The sequence below is a fragment of the Brachycentrus maculatus genome, unplaced genomic scaffold, assembly GCF_059751285.1.
Source record: "Brachycentrus maculatus isolate JH-2025_06_01 unplaced genomic scaffold, ASM5975128v1 h1tg000269l, whole genome shotgun sequence".
Classification (NCBI taxonomy): Eukaryota; Metazoa; Arthropoda; class Insecta; order Trichoptera; family Brachycentridae; genus Brachycentrus; species Brachycentrus maculatus.
The window spans coordinates 2295811-2321590 of record NW_028281020.1 but is presented as its reverse complement, the minus strand read 5'-3'; positions in this window follow the sequence as shown (position 1 = coordinate 2321590).

Here is a 25780-nt window from a genome sequence, read left to right as displayed (position 1 = left end):
TAAATGCAATAAAAACACTTTCTGCCCTGTAGCGGGTAAATATTAAGTTCAAAATATGCCACTCTTTACATTTTCTGGGCATTCCGAAAACATGCACAACTGAAAATTGACGATGTTTGATATATGACGCTCTTGAAAGGAGTGAGCAATATATGGTGATTAACATCATTTTGAGTGTGTCCAATTCCTTGTTTACAAATCTGGGTTTCTCCGCTTAGGGGTTATTAATATACTGGTACAACTAAATCGTAGGTGCTGCTGAGAACTCACAAATAAGTGAATGTGTAAATTATTAGATAAATGATATATATATATATATATATATATATATGTACAAGTTCCAAAACATTAAGTAGTGTGGTTGTCAATCATAAGTAGAATGATGAATGTTAAACGTGTATAAAGTGATCACTAAACCTAACCAATGATAGGTCATAAGCCTTGTAAATACCCAAACTATCATTATCTTTTTTATCTTTGTTGAGACGTCAATATATGATAATTAATCGGATTCATTTATTTATTGGCATTTCACGTAGTATTATTAATTATATGAATATGACGCTTTATCAATAATCCAAAATTATATTATTTTTTTGTTATTTTACTTGTAAGATTATTTTTCAAATTGTTTCTCAAAACATACTTTGAAATGACAACAACAAAATATACAGTACTTTTTTTCAAAACAGATAATACCCAGACTTCCATATTTCCATATTTCTCGAATTCTTCCATATTATTATTTTAATAATAATAAATATCACAACAAAATTTATGATTCATATATTCGATTTATTTATTTATGTGACAGCCATTTCTCATGAGGGCATGTCAAACTGTGCCGAAATAAAAACAGTGAAAAATCACAAGTACATAAATTTAGTAGAATCACAAATCGTCCAATAATTTATATATATAATAATGAATTATGGACTTCCATAAAATAAATATTAACTTATTCTATTGAGTCCTCTTTTTTATTAAGGTTTCTATAATCATGATAATAAATAACTCATATATGGGGTAAAATTCATAATTTTAACAAACATTGGGTTGCTAAATAATCTTCATATAATTTTTGCTGGTTAAAAATTAATATAACAATTCATTTCAATATTTCATTAAAATAGAAGCAGTCGCTGGTCATAATACAATAGTTACATATTATTGAATTATACCGTGTAATATTATTTCCGTTTCAGCTACGTTTACAGAACCTTTTTCAGGAGGTTTTGGTACTGAAATTGTGTAATATGAAAACGCGAAAATTATTAAATCCGCAAAACAACGTTTTTTTTTAATGAATAAAGTTGCAATTTTTTTTAATTAAATGAATTTTCTAGAGATTTCTGCATTAAAACCTTAAAATTAAACAATTCAATGCTGTTCTCTCCAATAAACAGACTAAGCTCTTGTACTTGAAGAGGGACTTACACTTGTTATTTTTTACATATGTTTGATGGTGAAATAATTCTTTTTTTCATTTTTTTTTCTTTTCTTAGATTAACATGTTAATAATTCATACTAGTTATTTTTTAGAATTTTAATGTTTCAATTTTTTAGTATCTGTAGGAAGGATATAAAGATATAAGTTTTCACGTATAATTAATTGATTTTAACGCTGAAGTTGTTTATTTTCCTTTGTTATTTTTAAACAATTGTCTCATATGGCACACTTTATCATTGGTGTTTGATGAATAATATATCGAAACACGTGTCACAAGAGATTTTAAGGAAGAGTGGTATTTACCTACATTATTTAATTTTACAAAACAATGTATTTTTTTTCCAGTAGTGAATCTGAGGAGGTGTAAGTACTCTTACACTGTAAATATTCGCCTTCTGAATAAAATGTTCCTTTCTTCCAGTACCCGCTGCCACGTACTCATTTATTAGTGTTTAAACTCAAGTTAAAAACTAGAATTGTGTTGCATTTACTTAACATTCTACTTAACGCTTTAAAACATACATAAGAATTTATTTACTGATGTTACGCAACTGACTTTGCTGGCTAGTTCTTGTCTCGATTTACACTAAATTCAATTAAAACCAAAGATTTGTATATTTTCAAATTTAGTATAAAAATTATATCCGACGATTAATTCAACCCATTTAAAAACTAACAACTAACAAATATAACAATCGAATCATTCATTTTTCGATTTGTTTTGATAATCACAAATCAAAAAAGGTAGACAAATAGAAATTGTTATTATTAAACAGTTATTATAGTTTAAAATGGAAGAGGCGAAGAATGTTTGCAAGGACAGAGTGGTGTGGCTCTCTATTCTCTCTGCCTACCCCTGCGGGGAAGCGGCGTGATGGTTAGTTAGTTAGTTAGTTAAAATGTGTTTTTATACGAAAAATATTCACCCTCTAGTATTTTTTCAAAGATTCACAGAATACCGATAAAAAAACAAATTTTACTAGATGGTATCTACATACGTACTGGGAGAACTAACACAAATTATTTTTTGAAAATCTGGTTAGACAAAAAGAATAGTATAGGCTCTGAGCGATGGTATTTTAGTATAAGAAATTTGAAATTTGAATACATGAAAGTACAAACGGCAATAATACGATGAATCTCTTTTATTTAAGACTTGTCGTAAAAGTTATCAATGAAAAACGTAGTTTGAAAAATATACAATTTGGTAAGTATTGTATTACCGCAAACCAATAATGATCATGTTTTTTCTTTAATAATTGCGATATTATCTTGATAATTACGAACATATATATATGATGGTAATATCACCACTTACCACGTGTCAGTTTATGACTGATATAATTTTTTCAAAGCTTCTTATTAGTTGCACTAGGAGTATTGACCTAACATCCAAAAACAATTCCGATTTCTTACGTTGAATCGATCGTAATACATAAATAACGTTAGATTTCAATCAGAAATTGTGCAATTATTAATAAAATAAACATCACAATTACGAACAAATTATAATTCATTTTAAATATTTTCATACTTTCTTTTTCTGTTTTTCGCACAAGAAAGCAAATAATGGCAAAAATAAAATTCCACGTGACGCGAAAAGTCCGCGAGAGACGCTAAAACTACGACGCGATGTTACAATGTTATTGCCAGTTACATGTTACAATGGGCCTCATATTACAATGGGTTTCATGTTCAATGGGTTACATGTTACACGCTGCGCGGTAACCGCGGCACAATACAAATAAACTCGGGAGATTTCAACTCTAAGTGCATAATATTTTTATGAATAAATTATATATCTTACCCTCAGTCGGCCGCTTTTAAAGCATACGGGAAATATAAACCTATGACTATTTTTCTTTATCATAGGATATATATATATATATATATATATATATATATATATATATATATATATATATATATATATATATATATATATATATATATATATATATATATATATATATATATATATATATATATATATATATATATATATATATATATATATATATATATATATATATATATATATATATATATATATATATATATATATATATATATATATATATATATATATATATATATATATATATATATATATATATATATATATATATATATATATATATATATATATATATATATATATATATATACATACATATACATATATACATATACATATATATGTACTCGTATGTACTACCACGTTTAGCTGTTGCGCAGAGTTAATGAAGAATGGAAAGCACGCATAACCAATATGTGTAATTGTGCAATGCAATGTGATGATATTTAAAAAAAAAACTTAGATTCATCAATGCTTTCGAAAACAATGAAATTGACAAGTGATTACATATGTCAAGAAGCATTTTGTCTACAATGAGCAACGTTTAGTATTTTGTATGTATCTTTTACGTTCAACAGATGGCACTGCCATTACTGTCAAAATAGGTAAAAGCACCTGTCACAAGTGTGTAGGTAAGTAGGTATATACATATAAACACGCAAGTATTCAAATGCAATGTTCGATAGAAATATGTGTGTCGTTTTTACGTTCAATATTACGCTACCATTTCGACCTTTTTCACCAAATTATTATTCTTACCTTTCATATCATTTGAATGTAAAGTTATGTGAAAATTTCACAGCAATCCGTAAATTACTTATTTTTGTGTTCAGTTTGGAACCTCACAAAGATTAAACATCGTGGAAATTTCTTTTCAGGCCGAAAGCATATTGTTACGATGTGTGATGTATGTGATCTAGTTACTTAGCGAGGGACGTGGAAGATTACAAGGCATAAACATGATAACAAAGAACGCTGCAGCGATTTTCTCATCATGTGACATCACATGTCGCGTCACGTATTACGTCACACAACAACTCTTTTTTATAATCGTAGTTGTATTTCAATTAGAGCTGTGAGTGTTTGCATAGTAACAAATATAAAATAAAAATTGTGAAATCTAGATTCTACAATTGCATGTACAAAAGATTGAAAGATTATAAAGAAAATTTTACCTCCTAAATTTATCGATTTAATACGTTAAAACAACGTTATTTTCACACCAGCGAAAAATAAAACACCAGCGTTTTATAACTTTTCTTTTTTCTTTGTGAATAAAAATGAAAATGCTCGTTCATAATCTTAAATCGCCTCACGTAATTCATCGATTACTCAGAAATTTTAACGCAACGTTGCGTTTGAGTACAGGTAAAACATTATTTTTAACTGCAATGGCAGCGTTATCTGTTGAGGGTAAAAATAATACACGCGGGTAAAAATAATAAACATTTTTCATGTTGGACACCGTGTTTCTTGACTTTGCTGTCACTTAGACTGTGACGGGTGAGAATAGATTTTTGTAAAAATTGATTTTCAACACAAATTTTTCATTATTTCGTACTGTTATTTTAAACGATTTAAATATTTTTATCGCTTGAAAAGAATTGTGCATTTGAACATATTGGAAATTTCATTTTTTCCATTTAACTAAACGGAGCCACAGTATCGCGTGGTCCAGTACATCCGATTATAAATAAAATATCAAAACATGTACATTTCAGTTGAAGCCGTTAGTTCTGGATATTTGCGTTGGGTACGCTGTTTTGTTAACGTTTGCCCCTTTCAAATAACGCAAGTGCCGGAAATTCTCAACATGTGCAAGCGACGTGGACCCACCCTGTAGCGCTACACCTGTCTGCTGTTTACCCCGTACTAGGCACCCCGGCTGCATCGGGTAAGGCTTTGTGAGCAAGTTGTATCAACGTTATGAAAAATGACATACGGAACTTAGACGCATCCCCACGCTTTGTTTAAGTCGCGGGCGCGGTACTGAATCTTGGGTATTATTTTCTCGAAAATGTGAAACTGTGAAGCGATGAAAACGTGATGAGAATACCATTTTTTGTGAAATACCAGTTTATGGAAAAAAATAAATGAAAGAAAAATGAGGAGTAAAATAAACATTTTTAGCATCTCAACATAGATGAAGGAAAAAATGGATATCTGGGTATTTGCAGGGAGGGTTTACGACATTTATGACTTTACATGAGTGTAACATTCAACATTCTACCCATGATTCACAACCACACTACTTAAACTTTTGGAAATTAGGATGTTTAGGAAGGAAGAAAAATACATCCATAATCAATCTCGTCAATGAAATATTAAGTCAAAGTATAAACCGCATGAAAATCTAAAATCAGTATGTAAAATAATCCGGGTACGGATCTTGCATACAAATAATATGTAAGAGGGTTTTTGCTAAATAATAGTTTTCTCAATCCAACATAGTTGCTCTTGTGAACTATGTACAGGCAACGTCACGTATTCCAAAAATTTGAGCAGTGTGGTTGTGAATTATGGGTTAAAAATAATAATAAATTTGGATAACTTATATAGCGCCATTTTCGTAAAAAAAATACCTCAAGGGCGCTTCAGGGTTGTCAATTATTGAATATTGCACGTGTGTAAAGTGATCATTAAACCAGCCTATTACAGATAATAACCCCTGTAAATATCCAAACTTCCACAATGTTCTCGGTTAATGTTGAGATTTCATAAAAATGTAAAAAATAACTCATAAATGGAAAAAACCCAGATTTGTGAACAAGTATTTGGACGCCCTCTAATAAAATATTGTCTATTAAAATTGTTATTTTTTAATATAAAATTTATATAGGAAATACCACAAATTTAGTGGTATTTACTGAGCGAATGGATAACGAGAGAATGACTAAGAAAATATATGTGGCGAATGTGAGAGGGAAAACAGAACGAGGATGACCGAAAAACACTTGGTAAGATCAGATCAATCAGAACCTAAAATTTGGCGGTGTCAAAAGTCTACGTAATCGGAGGGCATGTATGGCTAGATGTATGGATGTGAAGGAGGCGAGGAGTGTATGTCAGGACAGAAGAGTGTGGCGTTCCATCCTACCCCTGCGGGGAAACGGCGTGATGGTAGTAGTAGTAGGAGTAGTAGTACTAAATAATATATTTACTTTGTAAAACTTAAATTTAAATTTGGTAAGTTTTTTCCACAAAGTGACTGACTGATAATTATTTTATGGTTTTACAACCCAAAATCATTAAATTAAAACATCAAGTTTCTTCAGTAAGTTTTGTACTGGTGAGTTTTTTCCACAAAGTGACTGACTGATAATTATTTTATGGTTTTACAACCAAAAATCATTAAATTAAAACATCAAGTTTCTTCAGTAAGTTTTGTACTGGTGAGTTTTTTCCACAAAGCGACTGACTGATAATTGTTTTATGGTTTAACAACCAAAAATCATTAAATTAAAACATCAAGTTTCTTCAGTAAGTTTTGTACTGGTGAGTTTTTTCCACAAAGTGACTGACTGATAATTATTTTATGGTTTTACAACCAAAAATCATTAAATTAAAACATCAAGTTTCTTCAGTAAGTTTTGTACTGGTGAGTTTTTTCCACAAAGTGACTGACTGATAATTATTTTATGGTTTTACAACCAAAAATCATTAAATTAAAACATCAAGTTTCTTCAGCGTTCTCAGGAAAGATTAAATCAATATTGTCAAATATAAATGCGCATGTAAAAACTTTGATTTTTCATCATCAAAATGTATGGCTTATGATAAATAGCCATCCAGAATAACAAGCGTCTAGAGAAGCACAACTTGCCCCTACATATTTAGCTGACTTAGTCCTTTCAACAATTTACAATGTAACTTTACGCTGTACGTAGTTGGGAGCATTAACTCTTTTCCGTGTAGTTTTTGTTAGTACCTACTGAGAATTAAAGGCCAAATTAGGTTCGGCAGCGGCCAACAGTCCGGCTGAAAAAACTTGTTAAAACTTACTTTTGTACATTTTGTTATAAGTTTTAACCTGCCGCCGACAACTTTGTAAATAAGCGAAACCTATTTGACTTCAACTAAAATGGTAAATATATCATTTATTATTTACGCACCGTTTAATCCTTGTAATTTATTAGGTAAAACTGTTAAATGTTCTTTTCTTGAATGTTTTTAGCAGATACTTTGTGGCACATTTTATAAACTTTATAAAATAAAACAACTTTCGTAAGGGAAGGGTAATTAACTGTAACCTTTAAATCTTTTTTAGATTCAAAGGTTATGACTTAAACTAAAATGGTAAATATATTATTTATTATTTATGCACCGTTTAATCCTTGTAATTTATGGGATAAAACTGTCAAATGTTCTTTTCTTGAATGTTTGTCGCAGATACTTTGTGGCACATTTTATAAACTTTATAAAATAAAACAACTTTCGTAAGGGAAGGGTAATTAACTATAACATTTCAATCTTTTTTAGATTTAAAGGTTATGACTTTAACTAAAATGGTAAATATATCATTTGTTATTTATCCACCGTTTAATCCTTATAATTTATGAGATAAAACTGTTAAATGTTCTTTTCTTGAATGTTTTTCGCAGATACTTTATGGCACATTTTATAAACTTTATAAAATAAAACAACTTTCTTAAGGGAAGAGTAATTAACGATAACCTAACTATGAGTATTTCAATAATTTAGAATTAGTACATAAACTCTAAGGATGACAAGTTTCTTATCGAAACCGGTTGGAAAAAGTACACCAATAAAAAGTGGTAAAAACAAAGTTAAATGTTCGTTTGAAAAATAATCGGTTATGAGGAAAAAACTGAGGCATATAACGAATAAATAATTACGGCTGTAGTAATATTCCTACAAATAAATTACTTACAATGAAATTACTTTTGAAGTTTGAGTATATTTGGGGTCTTCCCCTATCTATTAAACATTTTTCGTTTATAAATAAATCAGAAATATAGATTAACTAAAAATAAAACTAACACACTCTTTAACATTCATCGTTCACTTTGTGTAGTACTACTCAAAAACTCTTCTACATTTGACCTTAGGCAACCGGTCGTGAAGTACAGTTTGTAAGTGGTATTACGCAAATTAAACAATGAATGATAAGGAATGTATTATTTATATATTACCATACCACAAATTTAATAATTCTTTTAATTTACAAAACAAGAATATAACTTGCATTTTATGGATCGAACGAACCTGCGACACTAGTTTTGCAGTGGAACGCCCATCCAACAGCGTCGCATCACAATAACCCTTAAAACATGAAAATAAAAGTCCGCTTTTTCTTACATTTTTCATTCAAAAGTTAATATTATATATATTTATTATTACAATTCCTTTATTTGAATTACCTAAACTAAAACTTCTTTTAACCCTTTTCAGCACCCAATGGTGCATTGGGCACTGCATCATATTGATGCAGTGTTATCTTGATCATTAAGTACATAAAAGCATAGTGATCACGGCACCTTCAGAACGGTACGTAAACACGCTAACCATTACACCACGGAGGCGGAAAAATAATATATATATATAAGAACCAAATAAATGGTTGAATTTTCAAATCATTTGAAATAACTCGATTATTTAACTGTCCCAACCGATTAATGGTGGGCCTAGGGTCTAAAAGCCTGACCCAAAATAGTTATTCTTTATATGGTGCCTAAGTGAATGTTTGAATGAGGCGACATTTTATCACAAATGTAATAAAACCCTCTAATATCATCCCCTTCAACAGGTAAGGGTCACATACAAAGGAAGAGGTAAATTTATATCAAGAAAGAAACCAGTACTCCCAAATCCCACTTCAAATCAACACACCAGGAGTTTTATTACATAGCAGCTATCCTTTTCTGTCTCATTACAGTTCCTTTACGGGAAAAAGAGATAAATATACCATCAGTGGAAAATGAATATACGTACAAAAGTCGCCTTTAAAAATATATTTTTTTACTTTAAAAAAGTGTCTTATTGAGAGAATGATATCTTACGAAAACCCCTTGTACAGCGAATGTTTAAATCGCTTTGTTAAAACCATGCGTCTTAAATGAATTTATGTTTTTTTTATCAAAAGAAAATATTAAGGAATCACAATTTTAAAACAAAAAATATTTTGTAATATTTTTTTTACTTCAAGTCCACTTCTCCAAAATATTCCCCATTGTGATTCATTTGTCTTCTTTCTGTTAATTTTTTTTTTTTTTTGTAAAAATATCAGACCGCAATAGTTTTATTTGAATGACCTGATGATGGAGTTATTATTCCGAAACGGATAGTCACGAATTAGTGTTTATTAAAGTGGTATTACACAAAGTGAACGATGAATGATAAAGAGGGTGTTATATTATCAAACCACAAAGTAAATTCTTTTAATACAAAAAATATGTACCACTTTTTTAACATTTCGCTCACTCCTTTCAAGAGCGTCATAAATCAAAAAACTTGTCTTTTCAGGACAACGTTTTTAAAGTTTAAAAATATAACACAATGTATTAAAAATAAATATCAAGCCACTTATTGAACTTTTTACTGCGCAACAGATCTTTTTAGGTAAAACCTGAAGGTTTTATTTTCCATTTGAAAAATGTTTAGTATGTTTAAAAAAATTAATTAAACAATACCTTTTATTCAAAATGTAAAAACAGCATTTTCTGCCCTGTAGCGGGTTAGTATTAAGTTAAAAATATGCGTCTTTTGCTGGGATATAGTACATTTTCTGGGCATTCCGAAAACATGCACAACTGAAAATTGACGATTTTTTATTTATGACGTTCTTGAAAGGAGTGAGCGATTTGTGGTAATATTTTTTCCCATATTTTATTTTATGGCAACTAAACCTATTCGTTTATCTTTCGTCGTTTGTTCTTCTTTGACATGTCACTTTAAAGTCTTTGTAGAATTGAGGGGATTGATGACTATCTTGGCAGGAACAAAGACTATTGAAACCTGTGCTATGCATTTTGAACCAAAGAAAATGTACGTAATGCTTCCAATAAGTCTTTCGGTATAAATGGGCAACGTTCCTGTGAAGATTATACTATCATTTTAACTGGACAAATTGGTCCTCGGAATATAAATTACCCAAGAGAAATAAATTTTAGTGAAAAGCCAAGCTGCTTAAATAATTTATTGAACCGGTGGAAATATTTAACCAGTCCTTGGATAAATGTTTTCTATTTAATACATAGAAGACCACATTATTCTTTTGTGTGAAGTTTAGAGTTTTTGTATTTGTTTTTTTTTTTGTAAACTTGCAAAAAATTATTGAAATAGTGAATACTATATGCAATGCACGATTGGGTGCCGTAGTAGTCGTAGTATTTTTTTAAAGCATTATTGTCGACATCCATAGTGTGGTGGTTTGCACCACGCCTATTGTGCTTGACTTACCGGGGTCGATGCTCAGGGGCCAGAATAATAATATAAAAAAATTTATTCAACATTTATTTATTCTCATTTTTTTTAATATTTAAGCATTTACTTTGTGGTTAGTCATTTTTACGTATTTTTTTTACAAAAATGTTAGTAATATAAGGATATAACCACTAACCGAGATTTTTATATCTACCGGTTGCGAGACGTCTCTTCGTCAGGACAATCACTACCTCAGTATGCAAACAATACTACCCTTCACTACCATAGCACTATTTACAAACTTTTGTGTAGTTTTAATTGTGTAAATAGTGCTATGGTACTGAAGGGTAGTATTGTTTGCATGCTGTGTCAATGATTGTTCTGACGAAGAGGTGGGTACGTCTCGAAACTGGTAGAAATAAAAACCTCGGTACTAACATTTTTGTAAAAAAAAATAAGCAAATATTTTTTTGATATCACCATGCACTGTTCTATGAAGCGCAGGGCTGATCATTTTGCCTTCACATGGTTAACAATCTAGATAACAATACGTTGTTGATAAAGAGTGCCGTTTGCACCAATGTGTACGGGTAAGGTACAGAAGATATATTCAATTCTGTGGACCCTAATGACATTTACCATATAACTCAAAACAAGGTTAACAGTTATTTCTTTATCTACAATACATAATACAATAGTTTAAAGAGACTAGAAGGAATGTGTATTTGATTACGCATTTTTATCGATTGTTGCGCGGTATGATCGATAATCCTGAAATCATCCGGAAGATTGGTCTGTATGTTCCCGATAGTTACCTAAGACAGCGTCGGCATAGATTGTTTCACATTCCTATACACAGAACCAACCTACCGATGGTTATGCCTGTAGAAAGAGGTACAGCTTCGTTGAACAATATCTCATTGACTATTGATTTGTTCCATGTGTCTGAAGGAGTTTTCCGAAGCGGGATTCTTCTACACCTTAAGCAATAGTTCATGCATATATTTTAATGTATACGATTTAATTTTTTTATAGTTTGTAATGTATATGTTAATTGAAATAAATAAATTCAATTCAATTCAATTGAATTGAATTATAAATATTTATTAATGAGTTTTATCAGTGTCCTTTATGATTTGTTCTTAAACCTGTTCGATGAATTGATGCTGGTTTAAATATTTCCTGGTATCTTTTCATCTCGATTTAAAAATGTAAATATTTTCAATAATAAATGCGTTACAAAAGTTTTTTTTTTAATTTAATATATGAAACACGGAGAAAGTGTTTGAAAAATATATACATTTTACTACAATTCTCTTTCTACAGTACACTGTGGTTGTCTTGAACTTCCTGTTTGTTTAAATTTGATACAGTGTATTTATTGATAAAGCTAGTGGCAAACTTGGGCCATGGGGAAATCTCAAGTTGTTGCATGGGGTTGTGTTTACAAAGGCTTTACTCTGCATTCATTGCAAATTCAGACCACTGAATAGTTTACTCCCACCCATAGACTATTCTAATGCTGTCTTCTTAGTATTTATACTAAATGGGGGTATAAGATGCATAGTATTCTCCACCAAAACTGAAGGAGTAAATGAGATATTTTGCGAAATGGGTATCGGATATGATATTCGACGTTAAATTTCTACAAGTTTAATCAAAAATTTGCTACCTTTAAATTCAGAAGCGAGTAGAAGTCCAATTAAGTTCTGTCAGAGTGATTTATTTATGGTTTTAGAAATAGGCTGACGTGTGGTACGATTCTCAAAACATGACAATCAAATATTTTTCTAAACATTAGCAAACACGTCAATAGGGTATTTTTTCAGATCTTTTTCTTCGTTTGTTATCAATTTAAATAAAAATTTTGTGTGAACATAATATGGATAACCTATGACATATTCTCTTTAGTTATACCTCTAAAAACTTTTTTCCTTTGTATATCGTATAGTACAGTATGTATTACGATAATAACACTCTACATAAATACCAATATTTAGAAAAAGGTAGCGTCCATTTTAAAGACGTTTCCTCAAAAAATATTTCACCCATAAAACTACATATAGGAGAAGTACAAATATACGATTTTCCATAGTATATCGTATAGTACAGTATATATCGATAAAACAATCTATAAACCAATATTTAGTAAAGCGTGGTGTCCGTTTTAAAGACATTTTCCTCAAATATTTTAAACTGTAAAGTGACATTATATGTGTAGTGTAAATAAGTGATTTTCTTTGGTATACCGTTTAGTACAGTATATCGATAATAACACTCTAAAAAACAATGTTTAGAAAAACGTGGTGTTCATTTTAAAGACGTTTTCCTCAAATGTTTTACTCTAATGCGGAATTATATGAGTAGTATTTGTAACTTAACTTTATCTTGGTATAACGTACAGTACAGTAAATCGAAAACAATACTCTAAAAACCATTAATACCAATAGCCCCATCCTGGCGTTCTGAATAGGCCCTGTAACCTTTGCATTAGTATGCAGTTTATGTGAAAATACTTTATCACTAGTGCTGTGACACGCGATACGCTCTCCCGTGTCATCGCATCGAAACCTGCTAAGTCAGGTGACGTGCAATTAGTTGATTCTATCCCAAGCGGGATAGATGGGATCTCATCAATTGACGTAATCCTGATTCATGTACGTCTAAATATCAAATCCGGCCTTAATTCGCTACCACTTGCGAATCCATCGATGCTTTTGCTTTACAACTGAATAAACCAAAATAATGATCATCAATGTATTTTTAAATTATCGCACTAAATATCTTCTTCTCCTTCTTTTTGTAGATCCTAGGGATCTGTTTGTGCCTCCGCATGTCGCTCTTGGGATGTTGACTCCCAGCTGTCTTTCCATCTTTTCAGAGGTCTACCTAGTTGTCTGCGTCTTTCAGGGTTACCTTGAAGGGTGATACGTGAAAGTCTGTCTTCTGACATTATTTTTATATGTCCATTCCAGTATCGCCTTCGTTGTCGTCCCCACCTCACGATTTCCTCCGTCTTACACATGCTCCGGATGTCGGCACTTCTTACTCGGTATCGCAATGTGTTTCCGGTTATGGATCGGAGAATCTTCATCTCGGAGGTTCGAAGTCGACATTTTGTTCTAGAAGTATCTGCTCTTGCATCAATCCCATAAGTGGCTATTGGTCGAACACATGTTTTGTATATTTTTATTTTTATTTCTATTCTCATGTGTTTGTTCCTCCACACCCAGTTTCTGAGGCATCCGGATATAACTGCAGCCTTGTTTATTTGTTTCTGGTTTAACGGTTCAGTTGTTTACAACTAATTTGCATCTAACTGGACTTTTTGATATGGTCATGCTTTTAGTCTTGTCAACGGATATCATCATGTCGAAGTTAATATACACTCAAAAAATTATCTGGGAAACTGTTTTAACAGCATCGTATGTTACAAATTTTCCAAAAAATTTATATCGATACCTTTAATCTCAAGTTACATGTTACAAGTAGAAAAATAATAAAAATCTTATTTTAATATTAGACTCAAAATATTTGTGATGCTCTGTAAAACGAAAAAACGATAGTCCAGATTATCAAGTTCTTCTCAAAACTGACAAAATGTGACGAGGTTTTTCTTCATCGCATTGTGTTTATCGGCGGAATACTTTTTTTATACTCTTCACTTAACGTTCACTATTATTTTAGGTATTTTTCAGAATCTGTTCCTATTAATTTTTTAGAAGTCGTTCTAGTTTTGTTTATATTTTTACTAAGCAATGCTTTAAGAGTATAAATACATTTCGCTCACTCCTTTCAACAACGTCACGTATCAAAAAACTAGATTTTTCAGGAGATCGTTTTTTTTTTTTTTTAATTTAAGAGTATAATAAAATGTATTAAAAATAAATATCAAGCCACTTATTGAACTTTTTAGTGTGCAACAGATCTTTTTTGTTAAACCCGAATGTTTTTTCTCCATTTGAAAAATATTTATAATATAAAAAAAAAAGAATTAAACAATTCCTATTTTTCAAAATGCAAAATTAACACTTGCATCTGCTCTGTAGCGGGTAAATATTAAGTTAAAAATATGCCGCTTTTGCTGGGATATAGTACATTTTCTGGGCATTCCGAAAACATTCACAAGTAACAATTGACGAATTTTGATATATGACGTTGAAAGTAGAGTGATCGATATATGTATTTTCCGTTAGTTTGAAATTTGGTATATTAGTTGTTAAAAAATGGTATTGAAAAATGACATGAACAAACATAATTTTTCCCATCAACTTTTTTGGTGGATACTGCAATCCTAAAGTGAAAAAAATTCCAACGTATTTTTAAACGAAACTAAATGAAAAAACTTGTTTGGGAATAATTTCGTATTAAAAACTGGTGCACATTTTTATTTGACGCGATAGTAATATTACATTTCCCGGTTTGTTACAACGAAATTACTATTTATGTGCATAGATACAATTTAGGTCAATATAGAATAATTGCATTTTAAATTTTCATTCAAAATGCATATTGCTTTTATGATAGATGAGAATAGGAGAAACGGGAGCTCGTCTCTTGCAATCATTATTCTCATGAATAAATTTAATTTCATGAAATCCTTAAACAATAATAAAAATTTGTCCGCCTACTTGGTGTTATGGTCAGCGTGTTTAGCTACCGCGCTGGAGGTCCCAGGTTCGTTTCCCAGGGGGAGTGAAAATAAATATTAGTGATTTTACACTGTAACATTTATTTAATATTGCCCTGGACTGGTTCCTGAAGCGCAAGAGTGATCACCTTACCTTCATGTAAGTAATGATCAAGATAACACTGCGTCAATTCGATGCAGTGCCCTATGCACTATTGGGTGCGGATAAGGGTTATAATAAATAGTAACAATGCTAATACTAGATATTTAATTTTTATTTAACAATAATTTCTTTAACAATAGTAAAAGCTATTTTTTTTAATACTTCACAGTTAAGGCCCAGCATTCGTTAAATCGCAAATTATTTTTTTCAAAACCCAGGTTACATTTGAAGTAACTGATTTTTTTCTTTAAACACCGTTTTTATGTATTAAGAAAATAAGTTTTTCTTCGAAATAAATATATGGTTTTTGAAATAAAAGAGTTATTGATGGGTAAAGAGTTTAATAAAAGAAAGATAAAAACTCTTATCAGCACCCCAATGGTGCATAGGGAACTGCATCATATAAACGCAGTGTTATCTTGATCGTTAACACATAAAGGAAAGGTGATCAGGCCTCCGCTTCAGGTTACCAGTTCAGGGTAATATTGAGTAAATATTAAAGTGAATAAATCACTTATATTTATTTTACCTCCCTTGGGAATCGAACCCGGGACTTCCAGAACGGTAGCCGAGCGTGCTGGCCATTACACTACGGAAGCGGACAAAATAATAAAATATATATGTATATATATGTATATATATATATATATATATATATATATATATATATATATATATATATAAATATATATATATAAATATATATATATATATATATATATATATATATATATATATATATATATATATATATATGTATATATATATATATATATATATATATATATATATATATATATATATATATATATATAAATATATATATATATATATATATATATATATATATATATATATATATATATATATATATATATATATATATATATATATATATATATATATATATATATATATATATATATATATATATATATATATATATATATATATATATATATATATATATATATATATATATATATATTCTTCGAAATACATATATTCTAAAAAACAAAAAATGAGCGTGAAGACACGTGCAGCCCTGAACGCGGCCGAGTGCAATCTGAGTTGAACTGTTGAGATAAAAGCCTTAATTGTAGTGCATTAAAAAATAAAGAGCATTTGTATATGTACCTTAACTGTGGAGGTCCTCAACAAAACGTTACATTTCCATTATAAATTAAAAGTAATCAGGAATTCTAGCTTGTAAAATTGTTACGTTTTGGTGCGATTTAATGATTTCATATTGGTTTAACACAGGATTGGTCACATTTTTCGCAACTTTTATTAAGATTTCGATAGAATACAGTAAACAACAAAGATTGGCATTTAACACTATTATTCTAGTTCTACTTATAAAACCTATACCCTTATACCCTTTACTATGACTAAATTAAATTGTATACCCACACACAGGCCATGCCTTTGTGGGTTTTTTTTGTATTCATTTTTATATTTTATTCATATTTTTTCTTGTATTTGAATTTATGTTATGTAATGCAAATGAATTTAAAAAAAGGAGAAAATAAAGAAGATTTCTTTTTGTAATATTGGAAATGTAACGTTTTAGTGAGGACCTCCACAACTATAATGTATTAAAAATTTATATGTCACTTGTTAGTCGCATCCTAGGTTACGTTGTCATTGTCATTGTTATCTCATGGCACCACTCACAGTCTCCATTACTGCATGAAACGGAGACTTGCAAAGTGTAGACATTGAAAATTACTGCCACGGTACAAAGGTACTTGGAGTAATTCAAGCGCATAATTCAATGCCCAGCATCCCAAAGGGTTGAGAAGTAGGATATTATTCGAAAATTTATTATCATAGGATATTCTCTCCGGGCGAACTTCTTCGGGAATTAAATAATATTAAATTTCGTGTAATCAGACGACTTATTAATCCATTTGAATAAATGACAATGTACATAAGTGTTCGTTGGTTCAAAATATTTCATGTAGTGTAAATAATTCATTTTCTTTGAAATTCGACATAAGTTTTTACTCGAATAAGAACGTGTTTTTTATATACACCTGTGATAGATAACGATATGATATTTTGAACAAAAATTTTCACCGAAATGGCAGCGCCATCTATTAAAGATCACAGTAACACAAGTTATATTAAACATTTCTCTCGATTACATTGTTGTTGTTTTTTTTTAATTCTAACGTTTTTTTCATAAAATACAATATAACGTCCAATTTGTTTGGTAAAACTTCCATTTTGGTTTGTATGGCTTCCAATTTGTTTTGTAAAATATTCGATTTGAAGTAAAAACCCTGTTATGTTAAAAATACGAAAAAGAAGAACATTCTGTTAATACTTTGACGAGAAATTTGTGCTTCAAAATAAAAACGAATTCAATCAATGAGACACACTTTTTCGGCGAATATTTTAGCTCGATCGATCTTCGTAAGTTATGCCCACAACCCACGGACTCATAAAGGAGATTTTAAAAATCATATTGTAACCCGATCTTCAGGCGCAAGCCATTAGGTAAATTGAATTTCATTTATTGATCATTGAGTTTGTATCTCTTGCGTGTTTCGTGTTTCATCCCTTATCGTTCCCGTAGAGATCCCATGGGGGCAAAAAAAATCATCCGCAGCAAAAAGACGGGCATCCATTTTAACTCTATACTTTGTGGGTACGTTTATCCTCCCTTCTCGCGATACTAACAAAATAGGGTAGACTTTCACTTACTGGCCACACTTTTTTCGATGATATTAGAATTTGTTATTCTGGATGGACCGTTCTATTTTAAACTAGTTCTACCCAGCCACGTGCTGCTTTGGTTCAGTCTGGTTTAATGGAAAGAAAGGAAAAGAGATATTTTTTAATGTTTCAATTCACAATGAGAATAATATTTTGGCGACTTTTAAGAAACACACTGTTTTCATGTGTAATGTTTATTATTGCTTGTTTTGCTATTTCATTGAACAGAGGGCGCTGCAATTTAAATTGAAACGCAATTAAAAAAAAAAACCCTGTTGAAGGTAAAAACAACTGTCGCATTTATATTTGTATATGAATGCAACGTTTTGTCAATATCCTAAGATTTTCAACACACTAACATTTACATTTTTATTTAAATAAATCATGTAAATGTAAATGTATATATTCTCTATTTTAAAATATATATTTTAAATGTAGCTATTCATACATGATTTTTTTTGACATCCTAACATAGGTGAAGAAGAATATGGAATTTTAATTGATATTTACAGTGACAGACCTCCTTATTATTCGTCATATATGTTGAGAAATTTAATAATTCAATGTTTTCATAGATAAAATCACTATGTATATGTCTTAAAAATCACATTTCTTAAAATTTAAATACACGGATTAAAGAAAAACAAAAAAAAAGTTACAAAGACAAAAAATTCTATGACAAAATGAGCTCATAGTATAACCGGAACATACTCGCATGTCTGATCTGCCCCAGGATTTAAACTCGATTTCTCTAATGTCCTATCAGGTGATCTAACAAAGCTGCCCAGACATTAAAACCGAGAAATTGTGGTATTCCTGCATTCAATAAAAAGTAACTCTCTCTAATATAGACCTTAACAAGTAAAAACTTTCACAAATTAACTGCAGAGGGCCACGTGCAAAGCATTAGATTTTTATCGAATGAGCCTTATTTAAAAAAATAATAAAAATAAAATATTTCTTCTTACCCTTATGCGCATCCAATAGCGCATGGTATTGACGCAGTGTTATCTCAATCGTTACTTACGTGAAGGCAAAGTGATCACTTCTGCGCTTCAGGAACTAGTCCAGGGTAATATTAAATAACACTCTCCTTCATACATCGTTCCCATTGTGTAATACTACTTTTGTATTATATTACCAAACCACAAAGTTGACAATGCTTTTAAAATACAAAATATAATATTAAATAAATATTAGAGTGTAAAATCACTAATACTTACTATCACCCCCCCCCCCCTCTGGGAATCTGGGAGGCGGACAATCATCTCGTCCTGTATTAAGGTACATTAAAACAATTCACGCGATCTAGGGCTGAATATCATGTTTTTAATAAATTTTTTACTCAGTAAATACCACTATTTCTTTCTATTGAATATCAAGATTTACTTTCAAAGCACCAAAAAAATTGCCTTGGAAGTAAATCTTGATATTCAACCCTAGAAATATATGGTAGAACATAAATAAGTTTTTTTGAATTGACCTTTCATTAAAGTTTAAAAATTAATACAAATAAATAGGTATGTACTGTACGCAGGTAAATATAACATGTAACGTATAAACTAATGTGCGCCATAGAGTAGTGAGATGAATCTCATTTAGAATTCCATTTCCCATGCAAATATCTGACACTTTACCTTAACCACTGCTTCGAGCTTGAAACTTTTACCATATTTTACCTATTCTGCATCTTTCATCTTCGAAGAAACTTATCCGATACTTTTGGAATATGCCGCCAGAATATTAATTTTCCTTTCGAGTATCCAAAGATATTGTGCAATATCTTACTTTGTAAATAAGATTAATATGCAGATCCAAAGTTTATGAATGCAATTTAAACCAATAAATGAAAAAAGTATTTGGTTTTTTGGAAATCTCCAAAAATAACTCCAAAGTGGAAATTTTTACAGAACTCCTAGATATGCTGATATCAATCCTATGATTTTTTGGACATCTCATCAAAGATGAAGAAGAATATGGAAGTCTGTGCATTTACGGGGCTGAAGACCGTCAAAGGCTGCTTTTAGTGATCACTTTACACACGTTTAACATTCACCAATTCTACCCATTACTGACAACCACACTACTCAAATTCTTGGAAGTTCTATATGGTATATATGAACCAATTTTAAAACATTGTTCTTGAATCACTAGAACTTCACAACATCACTAGAGACATATATCGGTGAGATGAGAAGAAGCTTTTTATTGAGCAGAAACTCTTTTTTTTTTACAAAAAATAAAATGAAAAATACTTCCATAATTGAGATAATCCAGATTTGTGAACAAGTATTTGGACACACTTAAAATATTGTCAATCTAATGACATTTGGGTTTACAACCACCATCTATGTTTGATTGAAAAAGTATACATATACATACATATATATATATATATATATATATATATATATATATATATATATATATATATATATATATATATATATATATATATATATATATATACATATATATTTATATATATATATACATATATATATATATATAAAAATATATATTTATATATAAATATGTATATATATATATGTATATATATATATATATATATATATATATATATATATATATATATATATATATATATATATATATATATATATATATATATATATTTATAATGCTTGGGTTTTTTGACAATTATGATTGCACCGTGGATCTCCATTTAACTATTTATGTATTGTATTGGGTAGGCACGTAATGTTATGTTCAATATTAATCTGCAAGTATAATTGAGATGCAAATTGCTGATTGGATATCGATACTAATTGCGGTTTTGTTTCAATAGTAACACGATTAATGGTGCTGATCGATCGTGTACAAATATACATTTGCAAAATTGGAATTTGAGTATCTCTCTTATTATATTGATAAAATAAAAATCTTAGTATTATTGCACTTTTTTTTTAAATAGCCTTCGATGATTTTATAGTATTCTGTTTACATATCATTTTAAAAGAAAAAAATAAATTATATTTCAATCATCATTCAAAAATACATGATACATTTAGGAGTTTAAAAAACCTTTAGATTCTAATGAAAGGTTTATACAAAAGGAAGGATCTGGGTATTAACAAGGTTAACTAGTTTACATGCTTACTTTAACCACCACTCAAACCCGACGACGACAGGTCATAAACCAGCAAATATCCAGACTTCTATTTTCTCATCTCAACACACTTCAAATACCTTATCTGAAATATCCATAAATTCTCAAATATATATAATAGTAAAAAATTCATGATAATCTATTAACAAAAGTACCACTGGTATTTTCTTATAAGGAATTTTAACTGACATTTACGAAGTCATATGTGATACCTATAAACTGTTTGGATTCTTCTTCAGACCCTTAGCTGCACCCCAATGGTGCATAGAGCATCATATAAACGCAGTGTTATATTGATCGTTAACACATAAAGGAAAGGTGATCAGCCTTGTAGGGTTATATTGAATAAATATTTGAGTGAAAAAATCATTTATATTTATTTAACCCCCCCCCCTGGGAATCAAACCCGGGACCTCCAGAAGGGTAGCCGAGCCATGCACTATGGAGGCGGACAAAAACTGTTTGGATAAGTGTTATAAAACAATACTCTCCTTATGATGTTCTCACGCCAATATTATACTAACGTTTTAAATAACGTAATTTAAAAAAATACTTGCCTGAATTTATTACTAACCTTTCGCTGTGATTTTCTTCCACAAAAATATCACTGGAATCCTAAATCGTGTCTTGACTTAAATTAATAGCAATCTAGAAGCAAATTTTGATAACAAAGCACAACGTTAGACGCTTAAAGAGCAGCTGACATAAGTTTGAATCTCCCAGCTTTATTATCATATCTCTTTACAAAGGTTGTTTGGAAAGTTTTCCCATCCCCTATTTGAGGAAATGTTCATGTTTATATAAGGGAAACTAGAAATCTTGTAAGGAAACAACTGCGTAATAATATATTTGATTACATTACATTGTGTTAATACGTATGTACCATATGAGGGTACCTACGTATTAGACACAAATTCAGTACTCTCCACTGAAGGGTATTTTTGAATATGGTTTACAATCAGGTTATTTAATTAACTCAACTATCAATCACACCGCTTTCTGCAGGAGTAGGCAGAGAAAATAGAAAGCCACACCAATTTGTCTTTGTAAACATTATTCGCCTCTTCCACGTGCATGCATTTCCTCGTACATACTTACCGATTATTCCGACTCCTGACACGACCTTTGTAAATTTAAAAACAGTTTGTAGAGTTTGAACTTTTTTTTGGTGATTTGGTGAAGATTTTAAAAAAAATTTGATCTTTAGGGAAGAAGATAATTGTGTTAGCTGATTAACTAATAAAACTTATTATAAATTGCTTTGAAATTACAAAAGTTATACCGACGTAAGAACGTTAAAAGTTTTAAACTTCAAATGTATTGAAATTGGTAAACAAAGTACTTAATCCATAATTTACAATATGATAATAACTAAAGCTTTCCCTAAACTCTCAAATTTAGTCATATTTCATGTAGGTTTTTTGATGATGATGTTGAAAATGCTGAAATACTTGTCACAAAAGATTAAATAAACAGAGATATTTATAATTTCTTTCCCAAACCTCATACGAAAATAATGGTGCATAGGGCGTTGCGTCGTACAGACAAAAGGTTATCCTTATCGTTAATTGTATTAAAGCAACGTAATTAGTCGCGCGTTTCTTTGACTAGTCCAGGATGATATTAAATAAATATGAGAGTGAAATTCACTTTAATATATTTAAACCCCCTGTGGAAATCGAAACAAGGACCTTCAGCGCTGAAGACAAACACGATTACCACTACAGTACGGAGGTAGACAAAGTGATATTTCCCTGGTAAAAGTTGAAGTTAATAGATATTACTATGAAGTGACTGTTAAACCAATCAATAAAAAATGACTATCAATCAATTCATTATCATCTTTTATAGTAGAAACTGGATTTTTTACCTTACGGATGATTTATCTATATTGAAGGTGTCTTAACTTGAGATGAAATAAATATATATTTTTTGTACAAAAGAATATAGAAGTCTGAGCATGCAAGGGCTTACAACCTGGCATTCTGGATTTTAAGCCCTGAAAATATCAGACAACCATCTTTCGGATATAAAAAAAAGATGTTTTATCTCAAGTCGGGACACCTAAAATAAGAATTACCGTGTTAGTCAAACCACTTTTTTTAACAACTTTCAAACTCCCTTTACTTGCATTTTAATATTGTATTACCTCTATTATATTGGATCACAAGGAAAAGTATACAAGTTTATTTACCCATGCTTAAGTTGAGAGTATTGGCCCGGAAAATGTTAAGAAAAATAATACACGAAATAAGCTAAAAGGATTGCATGAAAATAGGACAACCCGACTGTATGTAACCCTTGCTGTACTGTTATTCTAAAGAGAAAGGCTTTCTCGTAAAATATTTCTTTATTGAAATATAACTTCAATCGGCTTAATGCAAAGTATTTTTATTCAAAATGCATTTTTAGGGAAAGAAATACGCATTAAAAACGTATTATCAAAATATATAATGGTTTAATCGTCACTATACGTGGAAAATATTTCTATATCGCGAATGCCGCGGGTGCCAGTCCCGAGATATTTCTTAGTCTGTCCGTACATAAGTCGCTTTCAGAAAAATTGTACATAAACCGGATGGTCCTCTGACATTACAGTTACTGATATGTATATATATATATATATATATATATATATATATATATATATAATATATTTATATATATATATATATATATATATATATATATATATATACATATATATATATATATATGTATATATATATATATATATATATATATATATATATATATATATATATATATATACATATATATATATATATATATATGTATATATATATATATATATATATATATATATATATATATATATATATATATATATATATATATATATATATATATATATATATATATATATATATATATATATATATAATATATATATATATATATATATATATATATATATATATATATATATATATATATATATATATATATATATATATATATATTTATGTATAAATATATATATATATATATATAAATATATATATATATAAATATATATATATATATATATATATATATATATATATATATATATATATATATATATATATATATTTATATATATATATATATATATATATATATATATATATATATATATATATGTATATATATATATATATATATATATATATATATATATATATATATATATATATATATATATATATATATTTATATAAATATATATATTTATATATATATAATATATATATATATATATATATATATATGTATGTATGTATATGTACCTATATATAATATTATTTACAAATATTTCAATTTCATACTATTTTCGTGAGTCTAAGCTGCGCATTGTTTAAAATACGAGTAGGTATCGAATTGTGGTCAAGTGGGTATGAACCCAGAAACTTTGATACAGAGTTCACGACACGAACCACAGGAACCGACACGGAATTTCAAAGATAGTTAAGTTTAAATGCGTCTCTATCTATATACAGTATATCGTTATATTGGTTACAGAAACATCTGTGAATTATTTCCCACATTACAAATATTGTAAATAATTGAGCCATTAGGCAAAATACAAATAAAATTATCTCAATGTATTTTAATTTTTGTTAACAGCTTACATTTGAAATAGAAATTCAAACTGTGGCAAAGTGGTGTCAAACCCAGAGAATCGGAGTCCATGGCACTAACCACGGAACCACAAGTCAACTATATTGACATTACCAGCATTCGAAGTAGGTAGATAACATACTTGTATACTTGCGTTTCCATACCACCAATTATTGTATTATGCCATTTTTTCATTCAAATTCACTTTTGGGTGTAGTTTGTTGATTGATTCTATTTTATCTTGCACCGTGATACCTGCCATCTAATTATGTAAGAGGTTAAGTGATTTTTTGCAAAGCTTTTTTTTTACTAAAAAACATTTAAATTTATCGAGGAAAGTAATTACATTATAATATATACATTCATTTTAAAATTCAGAAACTCACCAAGCCACTTTATGTGTCTTGTTGGTGCTTCTTTGGAGTTCTTTTCACATACGTTTTTTTATTCTTTTGATATACTTTAACATAATGTACACAAAAAATCAAATAAAAACAGTTTTACAATTTTCATAGTATTAACTGTTAAAATTAATAAAGAAATTTCTTGTTTTTTTACCACTTGAGTTTATTTAAGACAACTAGTTTCGGAAGCTAGGCTTCCATCTTTAGGTATAAATATAAACTGTCTCAATGTAGTTTACATTTAGACCAGAAGATGGAAGCTCAGCTTCCGAAACTGTCTTTAATAAACTCAAGTGGTAAAAAAAAAACAAGTGTTTTCTTTAAAAATTTCAACATGTCTTACCAAAAAGTAAATGCAGAAACAATAAAAAAAGTTTTAACTCTCAATCATTTACCCATTCCTTTATTCTGCCT